Raw genomic sequence first — 7704 nt, 5'->3', positions numbered from 1 at the left:
TTGTTGGGCAAGGGATGGAAAGGGAGGAGCCAGGTGGGAGCCATTCCAGAAAGATAAGTCTGGTTCCACTGCATGGTGAGTGTCTGTGTTTTTGGCTAAACCAGCCAGGTCATTGGTGAATCTCTTGGTTTTTCTTACCCTGTGGTGGTCATCTCCAGGTTTTAACTTAAGCACTTTGTTCAGAATGCCAAGCACATGCTATGATTTTTATGGCACGGGCCACTCAGAAACAACTATTTTCTGGACCCCTTTTTGGGCTTTTCTTCCCCTGTTCCTTTGCGTTGTATTCCAGTCCACCTCCTTGCTGACTTAGGTCGTGGTCATGGCGGTGACTGTGGCTCACATCCTTGCACAGTGGCCTGCCCCCAGGCTGACCGTGAGTTCCGACCTGTAATTCTAAGTTTGCAAGCACAGTCCGGAAACACACCAGTAATTTGATTTCTGGGATCATTTTTCATCATCACTGAGTCTTTGCCTGCTTGTCAAAGTTCTGCCTGTGACGTACCCTCGCATGACAGAGAAGGAAACCTGAGCATGAAAGGAAAGGAGCAGCTTGACCTGAGGGGTTTCACCACGCTGCACGCCTGGTTGTTGTAACCAGGCTTTAAAAAACAGATCTTATGTGAATGGTCACTCAGTTTCTGATGGATCTTGAAGCTGAGCAGCTTTGAAAAGCTGTGCTGGGGTGGTGCTGCGGCTCACTAGGCTAATCCTCTGCCTTGCGGTGCCGGCACACCGGGTTCTAGTCCCGATCGGGGCGTGGGATTCTGTCCCGGTTGCCCCTCTTCCAGTCCAGCTCTCTGCTGTGGCCCAGGAGGGCAGTGGAGGATGGCCCAGGTGCTTGGGTCCCTGTACCGGCATGGAAGACAGGGAGGAAGCACCTGGCTCCTGGCTTCAGATCAGTGCAGTGCCAGCCATAGCGGCCATTTGGTGGGTGAACCAATGGAAGGAAGACCTTTCTCTCTGTCTCTCTCTCACTGTCTAACTCTGCCTGTCCAAAAAGAGAGAGAGAGAGAAGAAAGAAAAGCTGTGCTGGATGGCTGCCTTCAAGCCCGCAGTGCTGTCCTGGAGTGGGAGCTGTCAGCCCTGATTTATGTCTGTCACTGGATGTCACAGGACGCTCAGCAGGGCCAGAGGCAGCGTGGCTCAGGGCCAGATCTCCAGCACTTGGGCGAAGCCCCTGAGAGCAGTGTCCTGGGGATGAGGCCAGCCTCCTCTGTGTCCTGCACATGCAAGGACATCAATGTGAAGGGAAATATGTTTTATTTTTTAGTCATCTCCAAGACAAGTGAGTGAACATAGTACCGTGCCCTTGCCTTGGCCTCAGGCAGGCTGCTCTGCTTCTCCACAAGTGTGTTTGGCCATAACTGACCCTGCAGCTCCCGTGGGGCCCGCTGTGAAGCCATGGTGCTTGCACAGATTTTGTCAGCCCCAGGATAAAGTGCTCCAGCAGTGTGGTGCTCCTCAGTCAAATTAAATGTGCACGTAGCCCGAGATGAGATTTCTGTAGGCAGCGACACCTCCCCTCCTACTCCAGCCAGAAGAGACTTTGCAGACAACAGGAGCTTCGTGGCAGTGACAATGTGGGGAGGTTTATTGGGAGGGCCACCTCCTACAGCTGTGCAGGCTGTGCCCTGAACAAGGCTGTAGTGAGTTGGAGCTGGGACTCAAGTCAGCCTGAGCTCCACTTTGCCAAGCGCTTTACCACAGGGCTGCAACCTGCAGAAGGGAGAGATGCCGTCCTCTGAGACATGAAAAAGCACCACGTGGGTAAGAGGTGTGCTAAACAGATGCCCACGTGGGTCCAGTGTGAGTCACGTGGGAGACTGTGAGGGCAGTACTATTGGCAGCAGCTGGGGTGCCCGTTACTGGGGAGCCAGAGGGGCCAGATGTGGTGGACACACACTGTGGAGTACTCTGCAGCAGTTAGACTGATGGGCTGATGTCTTAGACACAGGGTACGGGGTGAAATCAGGAAGACAACACCGGTGATGTAAATAAAAACATGTACAAGGGCCGGCACTGTGGCACAGTGTGTTAAAACCCCACCCTGCGGCGCCTGCATCCCATATGGGCACTGGTTCGAGTCCTGGCTGCTCCTCTTTCAATCTAGCTCTCTCCTATGGCCTGGGAAAGCATCAGAAGATGGCCCAAGTCCTTGGGCCCCTGCATCTGCATGGGAGACCCGGAAGAAGCTCCTGGCTCCTGGCTTCAGATCAGCTCAGCTCTGGCCATTGTGATCATTTGGGGAGTAGACCAGCAGAATGGAAGAACTCTCTCTCTGGCTCTACCTCTCTCTTTAACTCTTTCAAATAAATAAAAAAAAAAAAAATTTTTAAAAAAGTGTGCAAACCAAACAACATACACAAGCTAAGAAACAATTAAATATGTTAGGATGGTTGCCTATGGGGGGACAGGAATGAGCAGCAAGAATAGGAGGGAATCCATCCATCAATAAATGTGTATGCAAAACTAAAGAAGGGCCTTGGGAGGGTGAGTACAGTGTAATGTGTAGAAAAGTGTGGTTGATTAACACTCTAGACCAGGCCGGCGCCGCGGCTCACTAGGCTAATCCTCTGCCTTGCGGCGCCGGCACACCAGGTTCTAGTCCCAGTCGGGGCGCCGGATTCTGTCCCGGTTGCCCCTCTTCCAGGCCAGCTCTCTGCTGTGGCCCGGGAAGGCAGTGGAGGATGGCCCAGGTGCTTGGACCCTGCACCCCATGGGAGACCAGGAGAAGCACCTGGCTCCTGCCATCGGATCAGCGCGGTGCGCCGGCCGCAGCGCACCAGCTGCGGTGGCCATTGGAGGGTGAACCAACGGCAAAGGAAGACCTTTCTTTCTGTCTCTCTCTCTCACTGTCCACTCTGCCTGTCAAAAAAAAAAAAAGAAATGGGGTCGGCACTGTGGCATAGCAGGTTAAGTCACAGCCCTGCAGTGCTAACATCCCATATGGGTGCTGGTTCGAGTCCCGGCTGCTCCACTTAATCCAGCTCTCTGCTAATGCACCTTGGAAAGCAGCAGGAGATCCTGGCTTCGGACTGGCCCAGCTCCATCTGTTGTGGCCATTTAGAGAGTAAACCAGCGGACAGGAGATCTCTTTCTCTATGTCTCTTCTTCTCTCTTTCTCTAACTGCCTTACAAATAAATAAATACATCTTTTAAAAAATGAAATCCATGCCTAGATTTTTAAAAAATGAGAAGAGCCTTGTGCCTTGCCATATGAGGTTTTCCTCCACCCACCTGATGAACACCAGCATGATTTAACAACCTGATTAACAGTATTTCAATAATCTCATTGGGGACCAGCATTGTGGAGTAGCAGGTAAGGTACCACCTATAGCACCGGCATCCCATATGGGCACTGGTTCAGTTCCTGGCCACTCCACTTCCAATCTGGCTTCCTGCTAATGCACCTGGGAAAGCAGTGAAAGATGGCCCAAGTGTTTGGGCCCCTCAACCCATGTGGGAGACCTGGAAGAAGCTCCTGGCTTCAGATCGGCCCAATTCCATCCATTGTGGCCATTTGGGGAGTGAACCAGTGGATGGAAGATCTAACTCTGCCCTTCAAATAAAATGCATACATCCTTTAAAAAAATAATGCTGATCTCCTTGATGGAAAGTGATAGCCGGGCTCCATGACATGCCTGCTCTTCTCCAACCCACTGATGTGCGCTGCTGTCCTACTCTTGAAAACCTCCAGAAATTACTTTGCTGTTATTTTCTTGTCTTGATATAACCATAAACATAAATGGAAGTATGGCTTTCCAGGGGGTTTAACTGAAATGCAAAACTTTGTTAATGAAGAATGAATGAGGAAAAGCAAACCCTCAGTTGAGTTTGGCCTGGCTTCCTAGAAACCCTGTGCCTACTCTCTGCATCCGGCCAAGGCTGACAAGCAGATGGGTCAGGCAGGGTCCTTCAGTCGTTGGAACACAGTGTCTCAGCTTCTTCAAGGACCGGTCTAGAACATTCAAGCCCAATGCAGTAAAACAGAACCCGGTGATAAAAGCTTGCACAATTAAAAAGAAAAAATATTGAGCCAATCCAGCGTTATAGTCTGAGATATTTCTTGGCCGTCTTTTGTGTGCAGCTTAAACAGTTCTGACGTTCTCAAAGCGGCGTGTTTCACAGACCCTGAGTGAGTACAAGTTAGAGTCAGTGACCTTTACTGTCCGTTTAGGGACACTAGTTTCCCACAGGGTCCCTTATGTACGTGTGTTTGGAGAGGTGCTCCTCCCTTCTGGAGACACGGGCCCAGATAACTCACAGGTGTGGCAAGTGGCGCTGAATGTCACCCAGTTCTCCAGCTCGGTTGTTGAGGGCACATGTGCGCAGCTGTAAGACGTGGCGCTGCAAACAAGCTGCCCATTTGCTGTTTTCCCCAGGCCTCCATTGTTTGCCACAGCTGTCCTGGCTACTTGTAGCAAGGGCAGGCTCGCCTGACGGCCCTAACCTCCAAGTGAGGCAACAGTGTCTCCATCCCCCATGCTCTTACTGGACGCTGCCCCGCAGTCTCCTTCCACTCCGCTGGAGTCTGGGTAAGCTTGTGACTGGTACTCAACAGAGCACAGGGAAACTGACTGTGCTCCCTGAGATTACATCATAAATAGTGACGCCACGGCCACCTTGTTGGGTGGAGCGCATGCGCTGATAGGCCACAGCTGCCGTGTGAGATGCTGGAGCGTCCGGAGCCTGCCACGCCGCGGGAGCGGCCCTGTGTAGGTGCGCTGGCCGGCAGGCCCGGCTTTGAGCACTTAGGCCCAGATGTCGGCGTGAGTAAACAAGCCTGCAGCTGCGTCCAGCTCCCAGAAATGAAGTCGTTACCAAGCTGAACCTTCCCAGCGGAGGGTCCAGACGTCGGCTCTTTGCCCCTTCTGAATTCTTGACCTGGAGGGCACAACCAATTGATTGTTGTGGTTTATTACATGGTGACTGAAAGACTCTTGATGTTCAGCAACACCAACCAATTTTGAAGGGGCCAAAAAAAAAAAAAAAAAAAAGAATTATAAATTAACATTTTAAATTTATAAGTTTTCACTTATAGACATGAAATATTAACAAATGCAAATGATTTTGTTTTGCTTCTGATTAAAATAAACCATTATAGAAATACCTTTAGCTGGCGCCATGGCTCACTAGGCTAATCCTCCTACTGTGGCGCCAGCACCCTGGGTTCTAGTCGCGGTAGGGGCACCGGATTCTGTCCCGGTTGCCCCTCTTCCAGGCCAGTTCTCTGCTGTGGCCCAGGAAGGCAGTGGAGGATGGCCCAAGTCCTTGGGCCCTGCACCCCATGGGAGACCAGGAGGAAGCACCTGGCTCCTGGCTTTGGATCGGCACAGCGCGCTGGCTGCAGCGGCCATTGGAGGGTGAACCAACAGTAAAGGAAGACCTTTCTCTCTGTCTCTCTCTCTCACTGTCCACTCTGCCTGTTAAAAAAAGAAAAGAAAAGAAAAGAAAAGAAAAGAAAAGAAAAGAAAAGAAAAGAAAAGAAAAGAAAAGAAAAGAAATACCTTAGGAAACTCAGGGCAATTTAACTTCAGAGTAGGATGCTAGGTTAAGGAAATTCTAGTAATTCTTTAGACATGATGTAGTGTTGTTCAGGCACTGTGGTACTGCAGGTTAAGCAGCTGCTTTGGACAGAGTGCCTGGGATAGAGTCCCACATCTGCTTCAGATCCTGCTCCCTGCTAATGTGCCTGGGAGACTGCAGTGCCTGGGCCCCTGCCACCCACGTGGGACATCCAGGTGGAATTCCTGGCTTCTGGCTTCGCCTGGCCCAGCCCTGGTTGTAGTGGGCATTTGGGGAGTGAACTAGTGAATAGGAGATCTCTCTCTCTCTCTCTGTGTCTCTCTCTCTCTTTCTTCCTCCCAACTCCCTCATATCACTCTGCCTTTCAAATATGCAAATAGGTGAAACTTTTAAAAAATGTGATGTACTAGTTATTGAAAAAAGAGTCCTTATTCCTTACAGAAACATACAGAACATTTAAATATAAAAATAACTGTGATTTGCTTTAAAATGAGGATGAGGGAGGAGGGGGGCATAGAAAGAAACAAGATTGGCATATGTTGATCCCTGCAGAAGCCAGGGATAGGTAATGGGGGTAATGGGGAGCTGATAACGTTGTTATCCTTACTTTGCTGCTTATTTGAAACTTCCCATGATAAAAAGCTTAGCAACAGAGCAAGAGGGCGGCCTGACTTGGCCTCTGGCCTGTTGTGCCGGGCCGTGGTAATGCGCCAGCCGTGCCTGTGTTTAAATCAGTTTCCCCTCTTAGGAGCACCCATGTGAACAATGCCTGGAGCCTCTGGGGACTCGATGGGGAATTTCGCTGAAGGGCACCAGCAGAGGAAGTCATATTCTTCGACAGTGTTTTTGGGTTCTTCTCTAATCAGCACAATTTTTGGTGGCAAGAAATCCCCTCCAAGACAGAATTACCTTCCCTGCCATCACCTCGGCCCGTGCACAGTACGCAGGGACGCATCAGTCAACGCCTGACAAGTTCATTTGGTTTAAGAAAGTTCAGGATTAATCGGGGTGCTTACTCTGAAGTGTCGGGTTTTCGGCTTTGAAATGTGGCTGTCAGCAGAAGGATGGGCAATGGGCTGCAGGCTGCCAGCCGTCGCGTTTCGGAAGCTCCTTGCGTTTGCTTGTGGGTCCTTCCTCCCTCTCGGAGAAAAGCTATTAGCTCGTGCTGCGGCCTGCTGCTCTCTGCTTGGTTTTGGCTGTGTCACCAAGCCCAAAATAGCAAGTTCTTTTTACTGCAGAGTGGGGAAGGCAGTTCACATTCATCGATTCCAATAACAAAGGGTAGCGTTATGCTGGCTTTTCTGCGGGGCGGGGGCAGTGGGGAGCTGGGGGCGGATAATGCCCGTTTCACCAGGAGAAGGAGTGATCTGACACTGACGGGGCCGGGACCAGGAGACAGGCTTCCACTGTGCTGAGCTGGGCTTGCGTCCCACCCGGGCCCCCTTCACTGCCTCCTTCCAACAGTGTCGCCTCGTTGAGGGCACGGGAAAGCAGCTGAGCCGCCAGGGAATCAGTTCCAGAAAAGCCACAGAAGTTATCAGACAGGCAACAATTCTCAGAGCCCAGCCCCTTCTCTCTCATCGTTTGGAGGACACAGTGCCTTGCTGCAGAGTTAAACAGCTGGGGGGTTGGGTGGTGGATGCTATCTTTGTCCCTCAAACAGTAAACAAGTTTTAAAGGGTCCCCAGTGTTGGAAAGAGTTTGGGAAAATGGGCATTCCCAGGCATTGCTGGAGGAGAGGCAAGCTGATCTGTCCAAAAGGAGAGCAAACTGACAACAGGAATCCCAAACTACGGAAACACACTGAGGGTGCGGATCCCGGGGCATCCCTCGCCTGGGGCTGGGAAGTGTAAGTGGCTCCCTGGAGATAGAGGTGCACACGTTCAATAGGAGACATTTATGCTAATGTCACACTGGCAGTGTGCAAAGACCTAGAAACAGTGCAGCTCCCTCAGTGGGAGGGGGGTGCTGACCCCTGGTACATTCATGCAAGCCAAAATGAGCAAGCTGCAGTGAAATGCAGTGATATATATGGATGAATTTTAGCAAAACACTAGTCAATGGGAAAAAAACTAGTCTTGAAAGATTATGTACAACACGATATCCTTTTTATGTGAGTAAAGCTGAGAATCGTTTTGAGAGATTCCTCTTTAGGACTATCTACAGATACAATAA

General features: G+C 50.7%; 1 long non-coding RNA gene across 1 annotated transcript; it reads right to left on the bottom strand.

Moving 5' to 3' along the window:
- LOC127490679 (uncharacterized) lies at positions 1-7110 on the bottom strand. Its single transcript, XR_007918963.2, has 3 exons — positions 6546-7110; positions 4268-5426; positions 1-4134 (listed from the first exon to the last, which is right to left on the bottom strand). It is a non-coding gene; the product is annotated as an uncharacterized lncRNA (long non-coding RNA).
- Positions 7111-7704: the final 594 nt, after the last annotated feature.

Source organism: Oryctolagus cuniculus, chromosome 6, assembly GCF_964237555.1.
Source record: "Oryctolagus cuniculus chromosome 6, mOryCun1.1, whole genome shotgun sequence".
In the NCBI taxonomy this organism is placed as follows: Eukaryota; Metazoa; Chordata; class Mammalia; order Lagomorpha; family Leporidae; genus Oryctolagus; species Oryctolagus cuniculus.
This window is presented reverse-complemented; position numbering and strand designations above follow the sequence as displayed.